The 21,013-nt window shown below is 41.9% G+C and overlaps 1 protein-coding gene across 2 annotated transcripts in view; it reads right to left on the bottom strand.

Moving 5' to 3' along the window:
• vopp1b (VOPP1 WW domain binding protein b) overlaps positions 1-21,013 on the bottom strand; it is a 52,490-nt gene that overhangs the window by 28,073 nt on the left and 3,404 nt on the right. The gene's annotated exons all lie outside the window — the stretch shown is intronic.

Here is a 21,013-nt window from a genome sequence, read left to right on the forward strand (position 1 = left end):
AATTCAGCATGAGTCAGTACAAAAGGAAATTTGGCTTCAAAGGTGCTGAATTAGCTCATGATATTAAGTAAATATAAAACCCGAGATCTTTGTCTTTTTGGCTTTCACACAAGATAATACAGTCTCCGGATAAACAACTTTCATTTGGCATCATAGGATGAAGAGCCTGTTCCTGTCCTGTACTGTTCTACGTTCCATGTTTCCCATTGAACTAGACAAGTCATTATCAGGATTTAGGCCTTGCTGGCAAAACCAGCATTTATTACTCATCCCTAATGACTCTTGAGAATATGGTAGCATGTCACCTTATGAATTGCTGCAGTCCTTCTGGTGAAAGTACTCATAGAGCTGATGATGGGGAGTTTCAGGACTCAGACTCAGAGATGATAAGAGAAACTGGTGGCAGAGTAGCATAGTGGTTAGCAATATGCTATAACACCAGTAACAGGGGTTCACTTCTGCTGCTGTCTGTAAGGAGTTTGTACATTCTCCCAGTGGGTTTTCTGAGGGGAAGTAAGACATCTTCAATCTCAAGAATTTACCTCAAATTCATTATCTCACGCTCTTGTTATTTAATGCTATTTATTTATATTTGTACTTGGACAGTTTGTTGCCTTCTACACTCTAGTTGATCTTTCATTGATCCTGTTATAGTTACTATTCTACAGATTTGTTGAGTATGCCCACACGAAAGTGAATCTCAGGGTTGTACATGGTGATATACATGTACTTTGATAGTAAAATTTATCTTGAATAATTTTAAAGATCAAAGTAAAACAGCCAATGTGTCATTCCATGGTGATCTGTGCTGCTTTTATCAGCATTGGCATGTTTCTGTCTCTCTCATTTAGAGCAGTATCTTGACATCTCCTCCTGAGAGTGTGACTATTATTGACATACATCTCCAATTATGCCCTCAAACAGTTCATCACTATTCATGCCGTGATCTATCTAGACAAGACAAAAACTATTGGCTTTTGGGCTTATTACTTTCCCTTTCAAATGCATGGCTATAGTCCCTGCAAACTTCCTTTCTGGTTAGGTTGCCACTTTGAAGTTATTCAGAACCTAACTTGGGTCTATATTTGATACAGCATCCATTTTATTACACAAGTTGACAGTTAGGCAAGAAACAGCCACCCAGAGGATTTTTAAGGCAACAACTGTCACTTAAATTACACCTACACTCTGTCCGCCACCCGTCCCATTCCCATTCTGATATGTCTATCCACGGCCTCCTCTACCGTCAAGATGAAGCCACACTCAGGTTCGAGGAACAACACCTTATATTCCGTCTGGGTAGCCTCCAACCTGATCACATGAACACTGATTTCTCTAACTTCAGTTAATGCCACTCCTCCCCTTCTTACCCCATCCCTTATTTATTTTTATTTCCTCCCCTTTTTTTTCTTCTGTCTGTCCCTCTCACAATCACTCTTTGCCTGCTCTCCATCTTCCTCTGGGCTCCCCTCCCCCTTTCTTTCTCCCTGGGCCTCCTGTCCCATGATCCTTTCCCTTCTCCAGCTCTGTATCCCTTTTGCCAATCAACTTTCCAGCTCTTAGCTTCATCCCTCCCCCTCCTGTCTTCTCCTATCATTTCGGATCTCCCCTCCCCCTCTCAAATCTCTTACTATCTCTTCCTTCAGTTAGTCCTGACGAGGGGTCTCGGCCCGAAACGTCGACTGTACTTCTTCCTATAGATGCTGCCTGGCCTGCTGCGTTCCACCAGCATTTTGTGTGTGTTACTTAAATTGCCTGCTCTTTTTATTAAAGGACTAAAAAGGATCACAGTCATACTCAAGTTTTAGCCAACATATCTGGGAGATTACCCTAGATACAGTCAAACCACCAAAATTATAATAAATTCAAAGTCTTCTCCAAGAGAGCCATGTAGGCATGCCTACTGAAAAAAACAGTTTTGCTAGGAAAACATTAGTTTGCAGAAGTAATGGGAGCAGGGCAGAGAGAATGCAAAGCACAGGAACACCAAAGAGCGAGAGAGAAAATGCACTCCTTCCTTTGGACCTTCAGAGCCACGTTCACAACCCATCCTGCCACTGTCAATTCATAGACCACATACAGTAGCAATGCAAGCCAATGTGTGCAACCCACTTAAAATGCTCTGACACTTCTAGTCTTAGTACTCAAGCTTTAACAAAAGTACTGTTGACCTGGAACCCTGGTAACCCAACAACCATTTGGCTAGAAGAGAAATTGACAATTTTTATGTTCAAAAACCATTAACTAAAATCAAAACGCAGAGGTTCAAAAACACTAAGACCTGACAAAGACCCAACCATTCCATTTGTAGCTGTAGAAATTTTTCAATATATCCTTGGTATAAATAGATGCTAGTTTCCCAAGTTTTGCTTTTCAGTAATATCAATGTTTGATGGCTGCCATCAGCAAAAATGGACAGTAATTGTGAATTATCATAGTAAATTCATTATCTGACTGATCCAAGCTTGGCTCTATTGTGCTATTAATGTTCTGTTGCTGAACCATATTTGATTTTTCTTTACACATAGGCCAGCTGATTCCACACAATAGATGTGTTTGTGCTTACAGCACTCCCATTTGTGTGCTGTCTTACCCTTGTAAATGGCAACAAGGAAACTTAAGTCAGGCATGTTGATAGAACAAATGACTTCATAGTTCCCAACACGAATGGTCAGATATCATTCAATATATACCAGGTGATTCATTTCAAAACTTACACTTGTTGAAAAAGCTTCCCTGGCTTGAAAATATAACTTACAAAGAAAAATAACATGCTCCTGATGGTACAAATGTAAAACACTTCACTGTAGCTTACCTGTCTTCCCCCTTTTCTTGAAAAACACCAATGCCCATTGGTTGGAAGGAGGCAAGAATAAAACACCTAACACTGAGTTCTGCAGTAAATTGCTCAACTATTTCTCATGTGTGTAGCTAAGAAGGCGGGACAAAGATAACATGGCACCAAACGGCAACTCCTTTGCTTGCACCTTTGGATAACTTTTATTTCTATCCCAGACATCCCACCCTGCAAAAACTCATTTCAGGGAGATAGCATCATCAATTTGAGGGAGACTCCCGGGAGAGGTGGGATGACTGCAATAGAGTAGCTCCTTAGCAGCTAGCCAGCTAGTTTAAATAACGTTAGCTATGCTAATGCACGATTGACACCTGTTAAACTCACCTCAACATGTCTTTTACAGTCTTAACCCACCATGGGCAAAAGAAAAGTCACTGTTGGAAACAGTGCAGCGAGCAATATTGTCATTATTTTTGACCCCTATTAGGCAGGGGTACACCTTAGTGTAGTCTGGGCTGATGTACATTTTATATTTTGTTTTGGAACACTCTGCCACTCTGACTTTTTTTGGAACTCTCTCGCTCTCTCTCGCGCTTGCTTTGTCGCTCACTCTCTCTTGCGCTTGCTTTCTCGCTCTCTCTCACACTTGCTTTCTTGCTCTTGTGCTTGCTCTCTCGCGCGCATTCTCTCATGCTCGCTCTCAAAAAAATCAATTTCCGGGACATTGTATATAATTTGCAGGCATCAGTGAGCCACTATTAATTTGCGGGAGACTCCCGGACCTTCCGGGAGAGGTGGGATGTCTGCTATCCATGTTCTCTCTTTTTTTTTTCCCCCTTTCAGGGTGTGTGGGATTCTTTTGAAAACTCTGACCTGGAGCTACACTCTGACTTTGGTTCTTTGTGGGAATGAGACCCACTCTCAGGGCCTCACAACCGGCTGTTTTTTGATATCCCAAGGTCACAGGCTGAAAGACAAACGTGCCTTCAGGGTTCCAGGATTTTGTGGCTCTGGGGACGTGCTGACTCTAGGCCGGTGCCCCTGACTGAAACACCGCGGAGAACACGGAACATCAGAAGCAGTGGATTAGCTGCCAGGGGTTGAGTAGCTGAAGAGCTGCGCCTTTTTGGTGCTGCCTCTCTGGGTGAATAAGTAGTTTTTGGGGTACTTCAAGTCTGTGTCTTTATTGATGCTTTGCTGCACACTTGAGTGCTCGGTGCTGATGGGGGGATTGTTGACTTGCTGCTTGTGTGTGGGGGGCTTTGGGGTTCTAATGTTTTCACTGTCATCCTTTCTTTGGGGCACTCCACTGTTTGCGTGGATGTCTGTGAAGAAAACATGTCAGGATGTATATTGTATACATTTCTCTGACATTAAGTGCACCACCTAACAGCATGTTCCGGTTATTTCAACAATATTGATAACAACTACCTGAAGTCAAAAATAAATAATTCTAAGAAATCAGAGAAGTGCTTCAAACATCAGATCCATCTAATTTCTTGCAATTACCAGTAAGAATTCTAAAAACATTGAACTCAATATTTATAGTCATATAATTTTAAATTTCAAGTAAATACAGCAAAAATATGCAAGACTGAACTAAGAGCTTTGCACGAAGCGTGAAGGATCAAATAGCAACTGTTTTGTTTAAAATCATAGGACAGGTAAAATGAACCAGTTCCAAAATATTAGAAAAAGAACCTTTTTAAATCTAAACCCATCATTGGTTAACTAAAAGCTATTTACTGTACAAAACTGCTCCAATTGTATTCTTGTATTATAAGCTTTCCCAAATGGTTTAAGTGATTAAATGTTGTGTTGACCCAGCTTAATCCTAATTTGCATGTCAGTAATAGTATTAAAAGAATTCTGGGCTCTGACACTCATTGCATACAGCAATAAAGTCTTTAGTTAATGTATACAATGTTTCCCTTCAACCACTTTAGGTTTTGCGGGGCTCTCTGAAATTCACACACAAGAACACCAAGATCAAAATCTTCACCATGATTTAAAAAAAATGCTTGGATGTGTATAACAGCCATAACCCACAGGGCAATAAATTAAGGGTTGGGAAATGGAATAACTATTTTTCCCCTGTATAGACAATAAACGGAATGGCCACCTCCTGTGGCATGAATTTCTATAACAGAATTGGACCTGGGTATGAGTGTAACAATTGTAACACTAAGTTTATGATCAATATAGATATCTGAAAAACTCCCATGATTCCAAGTTAAAATTCCATTGCCTGTTAATTTCCAGGGTTGAAACACATTTAATGGTCATTACAATAATTAGTACAATTGATTCCAGTGAATTGGGCCAACAATTAATCGGACACTGTTTAATTTGGACAACTCAAAGAACAAAAAACTTAACCAAATTATCTGGGATTCCCTTTGTTTATTTGGGACAACAGACTGTTGCCGAAAAGTTTCTAACTAGCATGAACTGCATGAATCTGTGTGGCCGTTAGAATCTACACCATGCTTAGAGTGAATAGTTTTCAAAATAGCATCATTTGGGTGTGTTGTGTTAAAAAAAAAGTGATTTTGTCACTGGTAGTTGGAGAAAAATAAGCAGCAATTCGGAAATTTTTGCCCACTGTGATTTCAAGAGTTCAGGCTGGAAGATGCCAGAAACGGCCAGGAGTGAAAATGAAATGTTTTCACTACTTCAACAAGTTAGGAACTACAAACGCATCGACAATCATCTTGAATGTTACAATGAAAAATGAAAATTTAGAGGATACAAGCATCAACAGCATTGTATGAAGGCAGTCCATTATCTGCACTAGGTGGCTGCACTGATTTTGTATATTTACAGTCAAAAGAACATGACACGGATAAGTATTAGGAGCAAATACACAGATTTATGGCACTGTTGTAGTATTGGTTGTGTTCCAATTTGTTCTGTATTTCATTTAAATACATAACGTTACCCTATTTGTTTTTGTACTTTTTAAAAACTATTTCCATGAAACTTCAGCTAATTGGGGCAGCCACTTAATTGGGCCAAAATGTACTGGTCCTCATGTGTCCCAATAACCAGAGCCCACTGAATTTTAAAATTAACATTAATGTTGTTTGCCAATTGCATGAGCTTTCTAACTGGTGATGTTAGAACAAGCCTACAGATGGTTGGAATGGCCTGTGGATGGACAATGCCTTCAGACAGTTAGATGATGGTTTTAAATAAAAGTGGGTTTCATCAGAATCTTTAAAAAGCCATTTTTTCCTTAAAAAAAGTAGAAAAGAGAAGAACCAAGTCATCAAAAATAAAGAGCTTTTAGGAAACCAGGAGCTTGGAAAGAGAAAAACGTAGAAAAATTAAGAGGCTGGAGGGTTGTAATTATCCAAGGTGGAGAAGCAATATTTGACTAGTAAACGTAATGTAAGTGTTTAAAAAAGATAGATGGGGTGGCTAGATGACAGCACACAAAAGGATAAGGGAAGGAAATAAGGGTCGAAGGGGCTGGTGAGGGTGTGGCAGAGCAAGGCCATAATTAACAGAAAATTCCTGAAGGAACAACCACACATCATCATTCATAGTCACATGAGTATTGCTGGAAGGCTTCAAAATAACAAATGTTCTATCCCAGTTTCTTAAAAACAAGGATGCAAGAACAAACCCTGCTGAAGTTTCCAGAAACGAGAAACAGGAAGAATTACCTTTTTCAATAAAAGGTAATAAAAGCTTGTTAAAAGATAGAATATAATCGACAAACAAGTTGAATTTTTCCACTAATTAACAGAGGATGGACAAATCAATTTTTGAATGAGATTTGATAAGCATACCAGGCTGGCTGGCAAAACAAAACCTGTAGAATGACAGGATCAGTGGTGCCATAGATAAAAATACTTATAGGACAAAGTAGAATCGCAGATTTTATTTTAAGGTGCCGAGAAGCAGAATGGTATTCTTCCTCTTCTCACTCACCTAGCAAGTTGTGTCAGACCTGCAAACGCAAAGGAACCTCAGCCCTTAGTGCAGTATACAGCGAGTACAAATGTAGCAGGTCTCAGTTAAACAATGACACACTGAAAAATAAGCAAAATGTTTTCTTCTGCCACAAGTACAAAAGGTAACATCCTGGCAGGAAGATACAGGAGAAATTAAATGGTGTAATTCTCTAAAAGATTGTAGGAACAAAGATGTATTGTATAAATCTTTGAAGGTAACAGGGTAGGTTAAGGAAGCAGTTAAAGCAGCACGTGGCAGTCTGGGTGTGTGCGTGTACACACAGACACACATATATAAAGAACAAGGTCATATTAAACTTGTATAATCACTGATAGACCACAACTAGAGTAACGTTCTGAATCTGAAAGGGCACCAGGTCCTGTGATGGATGCTGATGAGATTTAATAGAATAGAGTAAGGGATTAAGGAATTTTGATTACAAGAATTGCCGAGAGAAACTAGCACTGCTCTAAGAGCAGAAGAGGTTTGACAGCTTAGTAACAAAATAATGAAGAGAATGAAAGGATAAATAGAGAAATCATGCTCTCATTAATGTGGAAGCAAAGAAGAACCAATGTGATTAGAAGATCCAGGGTGACATGACAAAAACTAACTGTAGTTATGATTTAGAATGTACTGCAGTACTGAAAGCACAGGGAATGCGGAATCAATTTCAAAAATAAAATCAATAAATATTTGAAGATCAAAGCATTCACAGGGTTATGAAAAGAATGGCAAATGAAAAGGACTGGATTGTTCTGCAAGGAGTCAGCAAGACTTGCTAGCATAAATAGTTGCCTTGTGCTATAATGATTTGACCTAAAGGGAAGGTCATAGTGCAGGCCCTATCAGCATTTGTATTCCTACCACATTCTCCTCGTCAGCCCCAGCTTCGATCATTTTCGTGAGACCATTGGCTAGGGAGTTGTAGTGTTTAAATTATACATCTACTGCAGAGGAGGACTGGGGACACATCTTTATGACATTAATCCTGGTAAATTAGTTCTTTGCTAAAGCAAAACTAGTCTGTGTAAGCAACTGAATCAAGCATGAAAAATTAAAAAGTGAAAATTCAACACAAAGGCAGTATATGAGGAAAGAGATACAGTTAACATTTTAGGGCAAAAATTCTTCAACAGAATTGTTGAGAAAAAACATGCTGTGGTTAGGGTGAAAGTGAAAAATGCATAAAACAAAAAATATCTCTCAAATGGAGAGGCCTAGATTTCTGTGATATAAGCAGCATATGAAGTCATTCTGTGGATAGAGTTTGTGGTTCTTTCATTAATCAATGTAAAGCAATTACAGAATCAGAACAGAAACAATAGACATTACATGCTGCGAAAAGCAGCAGTATAGGAAATGCAAGTTTGGCCAGTTCTTATATAGACGAAGAATTACCCGAAGTTGTAGAATTTGATGGGAGTCGGTAGGATGCTATGGCCCCAAAAGAAAAATTAAATGGGGATCCTCAAGCTTACACTGGGCCTTGATATAACAGTGTCAAGCTGCATTTGGTGTCTTCAATATTAAAGACGACCAGATTGTGACTACACTAGATTGGAAGAAGTGCAAATCACTGCTTAGGTGCCTAGGTGAGAGGGTAAAGACACAAGGACAATTGCTGCATCTTCTGCAGCTGCCTGGGGAAATATCTTAAGAAAGGGAATGATTCTTATTTCAGATTTTCAGAAGGTTGTGAAGAAAGACATGACCATTTATTTACATCCTGAAGTGCTGGGAGACAAAGCTGATACTGAACATGACAAATCCTGTGAATTCACACAAAGCCCAATTTCTTGGAGAGGCTGGCCCAGTTGCCCTTACTTCAAAAGCAGCTCCCTCTCCCCCAATCTGCATCAGGTCTCAACAATCTACAGTCGGCCACACCAGAACCATTGCATACAGTAGATGACCCCAAAAAACATACAGATGAAGTACTGCCTCACAGGGAAAGACTGTTTGAGACCCGGAATGGTGGAGGAGAAGTGTAGGGGAAGATGTAGTACTTGTCCCATTTGCAGGGATAAGTGCCAGTAGGGAGATCAGTTTGGAGGGACAAGCGAACAAGAGAGTCACAAAGAGAGCGATTCCTGCAGAAAGTGGAGAGTCTGGACGGGGGAAGGAAAGGTGTGTATAGGGGTAGGAATCTGTTGGGGATGGCAGAAGTTAAAGAGAATGATATGCTGGATACAAAGGCTCGTGGGGTGGTAGGTAAGAACAAGAGCAATACTAATAGTGGTGGGAAGATAGGGAGAGGGCAGATGCATGGGAAATAAAGAAGATACGGTGAGGGCAATGTCAATGGTAGTGGAAAGGCACTCTGTTCTTTGGAGGAGGACATCTCAGATGTTCTGGAATGGAAAGCCTCATCCTACGAGCAGATGCGGTAGAGACAAGAGGTACTAAGAAAAGGCATTTTTACAAGTGACAGGGTGAGAAGAGGTACTGTTAAAATAGCTGTGAAAGTCAGAAGGTTTATAAAAGACCTCTAGATGGTCTGTCTCCAGAGGTTGAAACAGATCAAGGGAAAAGATGTCAGAGGTGGACCAAGTAAATTTGAGGACAGGGCGGAAATTAGACATGTTCAGTGTGGATGTAGGAAGCAACACCAAGAGTTGGGGAATATTGCCAGTGTAGCCTTGGAGCACGGAGTTTTCCACATAGCCTATGAAAAGACAGGCGTAGCTAGGGCCAATGTGGGAGCTCATGGCTACATTTTGGGTTCGGAGAAATTTGGAGGAGTCGAAAGAGGACGATAACCAGATGGAGGAGGGTGATTGTGGAAGGGATCTGGCTAGATCAGTTGTCTAGAAGCAGGCAGAGTGCTTTAAGGCATTCCTAACGGGGGATAGAAGTGTAAACGGACTGCTGCATACAGAATATAAACCAGAGATGATAGCATTTCAAAATGGACATCAATGCCCAATAAGATTTTTTTTAGCCTTACACTTCTGACACCACACCAACAATTTTGATAGATGAAAGTGACATACCAATTAACGGCAGAAAAACCACAACTTATCTTAGTTTCCACTGAAAATAAAACTGAAAGTTCACGTCAAGGAATCACAATGCATTTGTTCAAGGTTATAAATGTATGTATTTAATGCAAGCACTCTTTTGGCATTGATAAGGAACCACTTGGGTACAACAATAACACTAAAATTTTCAGTAGAACGTTAGTGGCATCAGTGTTAAAGGCTTAGAGATTTCAACTGAACTCAAGTGTAGGGTATGTACATAGAGCATGCATTACAGAGGTACACATTAGCATCATATTGATTACTATAGTTGGAAATTTCTCAAATAATAACTTGCTTTCGACATCAGTTAATACAATTCTATTGAATTATTGACTTAACATGCAATAAATTTGTACTTAGATTTCCATTGATAAGATAGCCTAATTTCCCAAAAGTTACAGAATGTAGTATTTCAAGACTCTTTACAAGAGAACAACAGTAGCAGGCTATTGGCTCCATGAGCTACTGCCATTCTAATGATCATAGTTTATTGCATTTGCCTTCCTCAGCACCAACTCAACTAGCAAGTTTACCTTTAGGGTGTTCTGAAAGGATTTTCTCCCCATTTAGAATATAGTCTGCACATTTATTTCCACTACTAAAGTACATGACCATGCATTTCTATTCTTTATTTGCCACTTTCTTGCCCATTCTCCTAATCTGTGCAAGTCATTCTGCAGCCTTCCCGGTTTCCTCACTGCCACCTGCCCCTCCACCCATTTTTGTATCATCTGCAAACTTGGCAACAAAGTCATCTATTCCATCATCTACATCATTGATATACAGCATAAAAAGAAGTGGTCCCAACACACACCCCTGTGGAACGCCACTGATCACTGGCAGCTAACCAGAAAAGGAACCTTTTATCCCCACTCACCACCAACCAGCCAATGCTTTAAACAAGGTAGTAACTTTCCTGTATTACCATGGGCTCTTAATCTGTAATAGTGCCACAAGATCATTCACCTCATTTCTTACACCCTGTGCACCAAGTACTGTATTTGCTACCCATTTTGATTCTGGACCCTTAATGCACTGATACTCACCCTGCTGGCTGCAATTTTGACCTATCATCTGCCTGCCCTTCCTGATAGTCTGACTGCACGCCATCTTTGCTTTTTGCCCCATCCGTCCTATCCTGAGTCCCTTCACTCCGATTTCCATCCCCCTGCCAAATTCGATAAAACCCTCCCCAGTAGCTCTAACAAACCTGCCTGCAAAAGATATTGGTCCCCCTCGGGTTCAGGTGCAACCTGTCAATTTTGAACAGATCATACCTCACCCAGATCCAAGAACCTGAAGTCCTGCCCTCTGCAACAGCATCTCAACCATGCATTAATCTGCCAAACCACCGGTTGGTGGCACAAGCAGCAATCCAGAAGTTACTACCCTGGAGGACCTGCTTCTCAGTTTTCTGTCTCGCTCTCTAAATTCTCTCCTCAGGTCCTCTTTGCCTTTCCTTCTCTGTCATTGGCACCTACATGTACTGAGACATCTGACTGCTTACCTCACACTCCAGCTCCCACCAAAATGGTGTGGACGCAGTCTGAGACATCCCTAACCCTGGCACCTAGAAAGCAACATACAATTTGGGTGTCCATTTCACGTCCACAGAATCTCCTGTCTGTTCCTCCTACTACTGATAGTCCCCTATCACTAAGTACTCCCCTCTTCTCCATCTTTCCCTTCTGTACCACAAACTCATGTTCAGTGCCAGTAACCCGGTCTCCGTGGCATTCCCCTGACAGATTTTCCGCACAACAGTATCCAAAACTGTATACTTTTTATTGCGAGGAATGGCCTCGGGGTGCTCTGCGCTGACTGCCTATTCACATTTCCATTTCTCCCGAGTCACCCAGCTGCTCCCCTCCTGCAACTTAAGGGTGACTACTTCCCTGTAACTCCGATTATCTCCTCACTCTCCAGTACAAGCCGAAAGTCATCCAGCTGCTGTTCTGGGTCCCTAACCCGGTCTTCAAGGAGCTGCAGGTAGATGCACTTCATGCAGATGTTGTTCCCTGGGAGAGGCTCTGGGTCTCCCATGACTCCAACATCCGGCATGAAGAACATACAACAGCCATTTACTACACTAGGTACAGTAACAGAAAAAAAAAGGAACCTTAACAGAAGCTTACCCAGAGCCAACGCCTCTTCCGAGCTGAAGCCTTTGAGCCAAAGCCTGACACTCCTACTCTCACTAATGACCTACACCAAACAATGGCCATTCTGCTTGCCCCTTCTGTACTTTTAAGCAAGCTTCATCGCCTGATCCAGTGAAATCTCCTCGCTGTGCTCCGCTCCTGCCACAGGCTGAGCTGCTGGAACGAGTACGAACATCCGCGAAGCTCTCCTTTTAAACAAGCACCGCCAACCTGCGAGGAACCTCCTCACCGTGCTCTAGTCCTACCGCTGATTGGCCCAGATTATATGATAATATAATTATCATTTGTACTATATCAGCTATGCATTTACCAGTAACTTATCCAAATCACTTTCACATCCCTTGGCATCTCTCTCACACTTCACAGTCCCACCTAGTTTCCTATCAGCAAATTTAGAAAATTCTGACTCCTTTCCAAGTAACAGCATTTATATTGCAAATATCTTGTATGCAAGCACTAAACCCACTAATCACAGCCTTCAACCCTGAAAGGGGCCCCATTTATTCCATCTATTTCCTGGCGGTTGTTAAATTGTGGAGTTACATTTGCATCCCTCCATTCCACAATCTATCAAAGTTTGGAATAACTAATGTTTCCATTGACAATCCACCATTTTGCTGCCTCTGTTATAAAGTGGGATGTAGAACAAGCTTTCAGTAGCATTTCTTCCATCAGCATTTAAGTGAGCGAATTTCTTTTAATTCCCATTTCATTATTAACCCCTTGGTTCCTTAGCATTTGGGAAGCAAATTGAGTCCCCTTTCATGAAAACAGAACCAGGTAAGATGTTTTAAATGCTCTGCTCGTTACAGTTCTGATCAGAGGGGCTTAAAATTGTCTTCTCTAATCTCCCCGCACAACACGCTGGAGGAACTCAGCAGGTCGGGCAGCATCTGTGGAAATGATCAGTCAACATTTCGGGCCTGAACCCTTCGTCAGAACTGAAGAGGGAAGGGGCAGAGGCCCTATAAAGGTAGTGGGGAGAGGGTGGAAAGGAGAAGGTTGGTAGGTTCCAGGTGGAAAACCAGTAAGGGGAAATAAAGGGGTGGGGGAGGGGAGGCACGGAGGTGATAGGCAGGAAGGGTGAAGAAGGAATAGGGGAAAACACAATGGGTAGTAGGAGGCGGCGAAACCATGAGGGAGGTGATAGGCAGCTGGGGGAGGGGGCACAGTGAAATAGGGATAGGGGAAGGGAGGGGAAAGGAGGGGGAGGAAGTTGGGGAATTCTATGCTCATACCAAGGAGCTAGAGACTACCTAGACAGTGTATGAAGTGTTGCTCCTCCAACCTGAGTTTAGCCTCATCATGGCACTAGAGGAGGCCATGTATGGACGTATCCGAATGGGAATGGTAAGCAGAGTTGAAGTGGGTGGCAACTGGGAGATCCTGTCTGTTGTGCTGGAGGTGCTCAATGAAGTGGTCCCCCAATCTGCATCGGGTTTCACCGATGTAGGGGAGGCCGCACCGGGAGCACTGGACGCAATAGATGACGCCCCCTTTTACACACTTGTAGAAACTGCTACTGTCTGTTTCCAATCATACCTCTATGCTGAATTCTAAACAGCCCGCAATTCTCAGGCTTGCTACTTTCTCTGGCAATGTCATTGCGTCTAATATGATTCTTAGTATCTTTTTTGCCACATTTGGTCACTTATCCTTGGCTATTGCAGTTTCTGCATTCATTCCCAAAGTATTCGCTACTGCCTATACACAACCATGCCTTTCAAAGAAGCTCCTCCAATCTATTACAGCTAACTTACTCCTCATATTTCAAAAGCTTACTGTTTAGGTTTAAGACCCCAGGTTGGTAACAATACCAGTAATTAACTGAACATAGAACAGTACAGCCCCTTCGTCCGATGATATTGTACTGACCTTTTAACCTACTCCACAGTCCTTAGCTCCAACATTTCCCTTCATATTTCTTTCACCTAAGTTCCCATCTCAAAGTCTTTTAAATGTCCCTAATGCACAAGCCTCTACCACAATCCCTGCCAATGCGTTCCGGGCACTTACCACTGCAGCCCTGGGAAAAAGGGACTGTCTACTCACTCACTGTCTCTTACAATCATGTATTCCTCTATCAATTTGCGTCCTATCCACCTTCACTCCAAGAAGAAAAGCCTTGGCTTTCTCAATCTTTCCACACGTCATATTCTCTATAATGAGGTGACCAGTAATGAATATAATACTCCAAGTGTGGTCTAACCAGTTTTATGGAGCTGCTACATTATTTCACGACTCATGACATCAATCCCCCAACTAATGAAGGTCAACACACCATACGATTTCTTAACCAACCTACCTACCAGCGTAGCAATTCTTATGGATCTATGGACCTCAAGATCCCTGTTCCTCCACAATGCTAAGAATCCTGCCATTAAGCTTGAACTTTGCCTTCAAGTTTAGTCTTCCAAAGTATATCACTTCAGAAGATTGTAACTCAATTGCATTGAAAAAGTTAAAAAAAAACATTTAACAGGACAAATTCATGCCTCTCTTCTCCACCCCAGACTAACATAAAAAGCCCATGTAAGAGAAACAAGAAGCTTACTTAAAAGGGCTGGAACTCCAAATGGATAGTCAACACCTTTGGTCACATAGTTCAGCCATTGTCTGCTATATGGAAATTAGTGAGATTACTTAACATGCATAAAAAAATCAATGGGGGCAACCATACCATTTGTGTGATGTGGAACCATTATCAAAAGGCAACGTGGCGATACAAAGCATTTCAAGGAGCATCTCTGCAATTTAACAAAAGGAATCTAATATGGCGATAAAATGCAGAGTTTTGTTTTTGCAATGGGTGTACTCAAACTCAAAAGATCTGAATATATTCTGACTGGTGCACAAGAAATCAAAAGTAGACTAGACTATCAAAGGCTTAAAAAGGAGTATCACACCAAATCCAAATCCCTCATCAGATAATCTGTTGTAATTATTGATTGGATATCAGAGCAGAAACCCTGACCAATTGCCATTTCCTTAATTTAATAAAATGAGGTTAGGAGTTCCTTTACCCTGGCCTGGACAGGACAGATTAGAATTAAAACAACTTCAATAATAACAGAAACAAGACCGGGGAGGGGAGAGGGAAGAGAAATAACAGGAAATACTGTTTATGCTCTTTCAATAGTCTAATATTTCTCTTTCTCATTCACCATTGTGCAGTGGATAAGTCAAATGATGAATTGTTAACTTTTCAAAAGAAATTATGTGTATACATCTCCCAGACTATAGAAATAGCGACTTTTGTTCAATGCATCTTAACATACATCTTAAATTATATCAGAAAATAAAACTCAATTTTTTTTTCTGCATTTAGTCCACAGGAGTGATGATGAGCTTTCTGCATCCACTTCTACCCTGACCTGTCTGTAGCCCATGAAAACTTCTCTCTGCTTCTATCTGAGCACACTGTAGAATTCGGTAGCATTCAGAAACTACAATTTCAGCCTTCCAATTGCTTTCTTTATCAGAACTGGTCAGATTACTAACTCAAGATTTTCTTTCTCCATTAGCAGAGCCTAACCTTCTGGGTGTGTCCTTTAGCTCCACATTTTGCAACTTTTACATACCTTTACATCCTCACGCTCTAAATTCCCCTTCTTTCATACATTATGTTCTGATTTTCCCCATTATCAGAGGACCTAATTAACTGCTCATCACCAAAGCACCTTACAGATATTCCCTTCATCTTCCCTGCAGTTTGTTTTTTCTCATTCCCAGTACTGCCTGACTTCATGTTTTCAATACAATAGACAATAGGTGCAGAAGTAGGCCATTCGGCCCTTCGAGCCAGCACTGCCATTCACTGTGATTACTGATCATCCACAATCAGTATCCAGTGCCTGCCTTATCCCCATAACCTTTGATTCCGCTATCTTTAAGAGCTCTATCCATCTCTTTCAACATAGTTTTCATTAACAAATCTTTCTTTTCAAATCTTTTTATTGTTATATTATACAGGAAAAACATAAACAAATCAAATCTTCAGTCAATTACTCTGAAAGGTTGATGATTCATGGCTGAAATATATTTGATCAGCTCACAATACTTAGCTGATTTAAAAAATCATTGTTTAATTAACAAAGCTTAATCTTTCCATTTCAGTTTAGTGCAATGGGACAACTGCCTTTTCAAAAGTAGTCTTTCTAATGATATGTTAAAGCAAGGAATCCTCTGACTATCCAGATGGTAAATATACAAATCAAAGGATTATTTGTAGAATAAATCTATTTTTTTCCAAAACAATATTCACGCATCAGACAATAGTAAAGCAGACTATTGACTGTTTATCTCAGTGCCTTCTCCAACTAATTTCTGATAACTTAAAGCAAAAAGCTGCAGATGTTGCAAATCCGAAAAGTGCAGGAAATGCCTCAGTACATCAGCCAGTATTAATGAAGAGACAGAATAATCTTTTATCAGAATTGGGAAAATTAAGAGTACAATGTTTTACTTCACTCATGTATAAAATGGGAAATGATTTTATTGGAGTAAATTGCAAGAATAAGAATGGTGGAATAGTCTGCTTCAGTTTCTGCACTTCTGTTTACATTTCTTTTCTTCCTCTCAGAAGCACAGTTCTCTCCTTATCTTCATTTTCAAAGCAACTTCTGAATCCTCTCATCTAACAAATTCTAAAACATCTTCCCTCTTCTCCTTCAGCATTCCAATGAGACCATTTCTTTTCCAGCTCACTAGTTCACAATTTCACCTCAACAAACATTCACTCAACTTCTCATCGTACATAGAAACATAGAAAATAGGTGCAGGAGTAGGCCATTCAGCCCTTCGAACCTGCACCGCCATTCAGTATGATCATGGCTGATCATCCAACTCAGAACCCTGTACCTGCCTTCTCTCCATACACACTGATCCCTTTAGCCACAAGGGCCTTATCTAACTCCCTCTTAAATATAACCAATGAACTGGCCTCAACTGTTTCCTGTGGCAGAGAATTCCACAGATTCACCACTCTCTGTGTGAAGAAGTTTTTCCTCATCTCGGTCCTAAAAGGCTTCCCCTTTATCCTCAAACTGTGACCCCTTGTTCTGGACTTCCCAACATCGGGAACAATCTTTCTGCATCTAGCCTGTCCAATCCCTTTAGGATTTTATACGTTTCAATAAGATCCCCCCTCAATCTTCTAAATTCCAGCGAGTATAAGCCTAGTCGATCCAGTCTCTCATCATATGAAAGTCCTGCCATCCCAGGAATCAATCTGGTGAACCTTCTGTGTACTTCCTCTATGGCAAGACTATCTTTCTTCAGATTAGGCGACCAAAACTGCACACAATACTCCAGGCGTGGTCTCACCAAGGCCTTGTGCAACTGCAGTAGTACCTCCCTGCTCCTGTACTCGAATCCTCTTGCTATGAATGCCAGCATACCATTCGCCTTTTTCACCGCCTGCTGTACCTGCATGCCCACTTTCAATGACTGGTGTATAATGACACCCAGGTCTCATTGCACCTCCCCTTTTCCTAATCGGCCACCATTCAGATAATAACCTGTTTTCCTGTTTTTGCCACCAAGGTGGATAACCTCACATTTATCCACATTAAATTGCATCTGTGATGAATTTGCCCACTCACCTAACCTATCCAAGTCACTCTCCATCCTCTTAGCATCCTCCTCACAGCTAACACTGCTGCCCAGCTTCGTGTCATCTGCAAATTTGGAGATGCTGCATTTAATTCCCTCATCTAAGTCATTAATATATATTGTAAACAACTGGGGTCCCAGCACTGAGCCTTGCGGTACCCCACTAGCCACTGCCTGCCATTCTGGAAAGGTCCCGTTTATTCCCACTCTTTGCTTCCTGTCGGCCAACCAATTCTCTATCCACATCAATACCATACCCCCAATACCGTGTGCTTTAAGTTTGCACACTAATCTCCTGTATGGGACCTTGTCAAAAGCCTTTTGAAAATCCAAATATACCACATCTACTGGTTCTCCCCTATCCACTCTACTAGTTACATCCTCAAAAAATTCTACGAGATTCGTCAGACACGATTTTCCTTTCACAAATCCATGCTGACTTTGTCCGGTGATTTCACCGCTTTCCAAATGTGCTGTTATCACATCTTTGATAACTGACTCTAGCATTTTCCCCCACCACTGATGTTAGGCTAACCAGTCTATAATTCCCCAGTTTCTTTCTCCCTCCTTTTTTAAAAGGTGGGGTTACATTAGCCACCCTCCAATCCTCAGGAACTAGTCCAGAATCTAAAGAGTTTTGAGAAATTATCACTAATGTATCCACTATCTCTTGGGCTACTTCCTTAAACACTCTGGATGCAGACCATCTGGCCCTAGGGATTCATCTGCCTTTAATCCCTTCAATTTACCTAACACCACTTCCCTGCTACCATGTATTTCCCTCAGTTCCTCCATCTCACTAGACCGTCTGTCCCCTACTATTTCCAGAGGATTATTTATGTCCTCCTTAGTGAAGACAGAACCAAAGTAGTTATTCAATTGGCCTACCATGTCCTTGTTCCCCATGATCAATTCACCTGTTTCTGACTATAAGGGACCTACATTTGTCTTAACCAATCTTTTTCTTTTCACATATCTATAAAAGCTTTTACAGTCAGTTTTTATGTTCCCTGCCAGTTTTCTCTCATAATCTTTTTTCCCTTTCCTAATTAAGCCCTTTGTCCTCCTCTGCTGAACTCTGAATTTCTCCCAGTCCTCAGGTGAGCCACTTTTTCTGGCTAATTTGTATGTTTCTTCTTTGGAATTGATACTATCCCTAATTTCTCTTGTCAGCCATGGGTGCACTACCTTCCCTGGTTTATTCTTTTGCCAAACTAGGATGAACAATTGTTGTAGTTCATCCATGCGATCTTTAAATGCTTGCCATTGCATATCCACCGTCAACCCTTTAAGTATCATTTGCCAGTCTATCTTAGCTAATTCACGTCTCATACGTTCAAAGTTACCCTTCTTTAAGATCAGAACCTTTGTTTCTGAATTAACTATGTCACTCTCCATCTTAATGAAGAATTCCACCATATTATGGTCACTCTTACCCAAGGGGCCTCTCACGACAAGATTGCTAATTAATCCTTCCTCATTGCTCAATACCCAGTCCAGAATGGCCTGCTCTCTAGTTGGTTCCTCGACATGTTGGTTCAGAAAACCATCCCCCATACATTCCAAGAAATCCTCCTCCTCAGCATCCTTAGCAATTTGGTTCACCCAATTTATATGTAGATTGAAATCACCCATTATAACTGCTGTCCAATTATTGCACGCATTTCTAATTTCCTGTTTAATGCCATCCCCAACCTCACTACTACTGTTAGGTGGCCTGTACACAACTCCCACCAGCGTTTTCTGCCCCTTAGTGTTATGCAGCTCCACCCATATCGATTCCACATCCTCCCGGCGAATGTCCTTCCTTTCTATTGTGTTAATCTCCTCTCTAACCAGCAATGCTACCCCACCTCCTTTTCTTTCATGTCTATCCCTCCTAAATATTGAATATCCCTGAATGTTGAGCTCCCATCCTTGGTCACCCTGGAGCCATGTCTCTGTGATCCCAACTATATCATATTCATTAATAACTATCTGCACATTCAATTCAACCACCTTGTTACGAATGCTCCCTGCATTGACACACAAAGCCTTCAGGCTTGCTTTTACAACACTCTCAGCCCTTATACAATTATGTTGAAAAGTGGTCCTTTTTGATTTTTGCCCTGGATTTGCCGGCCTGCCACTTTTACTTTTCACCTTACTACTTTTTGCTTCTACCCTCATTTTACACCCCTCTGTCTCTCTGCACTTGTTTCCATCCCCCTGTTGTGAACTACCTCCTCTCTCCTAGTCTTTTTAATTTGATTCCCACCCCGCAACCATTCAAGTTTAAAGTCACCTCAGTAGCCCTCGCAAATCTCCCCGCCAGGATATTGGTCCCCCTAGGATTCAAGTGTAACCCGTCCTTTTTGTACAGGTCACACCTGCGCCAAAAGAGGTCCCAATGATCCAAAAACATGAATCCCTGCCCCCTGCTCTAATCCCTCAGCCAGGCATTTATCCTCCACCTCACTGCACTCCTACTCTCACCGTCGCGTGGCACAGGCAGTAATCCGGAGATTACTACCTTTGCGGTCCTTTTTCTCAACTTCCTTCCTAGCTCCCTATATTCTCCTTTCAGGACCTCTCCCCTTTTCCTACCTATGTCATTGGTACCTATATGTACCACGACCTCTGGCTCCTCACCCTCCCACTTCAGGATATCTTGGACACGATCAGAAATATCCCGGACCCTGGCACCAGGGAGGCAAACTACCATCCAGGTCTCCGGACTGCGTCCACAGAATCGCCTATCTGCCCCCCTTACTATCGAGTCCCCTATTACTACTACCCTCCTCTTCATTTCCCTACCCTTCTGAGCTACAGGGCCGGACTCTGTGCCGGAGGCACGGCCACTGTTGCTTCCCCCAGGTAAGCTGTCCCCCCCAATGGTACTCAAACAGGAGTACCTATTGTTAAGGGGCACAGCCACCGGGGTACTCTCTATTACCTTACTCTTCCCCTTCCCCCTCCTAACCGTGACCCACTTGCCGCCTCCCGTGGCCCCGGTGTGACCACCTGCCTGTAACTCCTCTCTATCAACTCCTCACTCTCCCTGACAAGACGAAGGTCATCGAGCTGCAGCTCCAGTTCCCTAACGCGGTCTCTTAGCAGCTGCATCTCGACGCACCTGGCACAGATGTGGACGTCCGGGAGGCTGGGAGACTCCACGACTTCCCACATCCGGCACCAAGAACAACAAGCTGCCCTCACACTCATACTTCCCCTCTCCTCAAATAACAACAAAAAATGAATACCAAACTCTCTTCGCCTCGCCCGTTTCCGGCTAAGCCCGTTGAGCCGAAGCCCTTAAGCCTTCACTCTGCCGCCCGCAAAATACGCAGCCCGCTGTATGAGGCTGTGTTCCTTTTAAATCTTCTGCGCTTCACTGCCCAACGTCACACGCCTGCGCAGTCCCGCCTCTCTGAACGCCAATGAAAAAAAAAACTAAAAAATTCAAAAATGGC

Source organism: Mobula birostris, chromosome 3 (genome assembly GCF_030028105.1).
Source record: "Mobula birostris isolate sMobBir1 chromosome 3, sMobBir1.hap1, whole genome shotgun sequence".
Taxonomy (NCBI): domain Eukaryota; kingdom Metazoa; phylum Chordata; class Chondrichthyes; order Myliobatiformes; family Myliobatidae; genus Mobula; species Mobula birostris.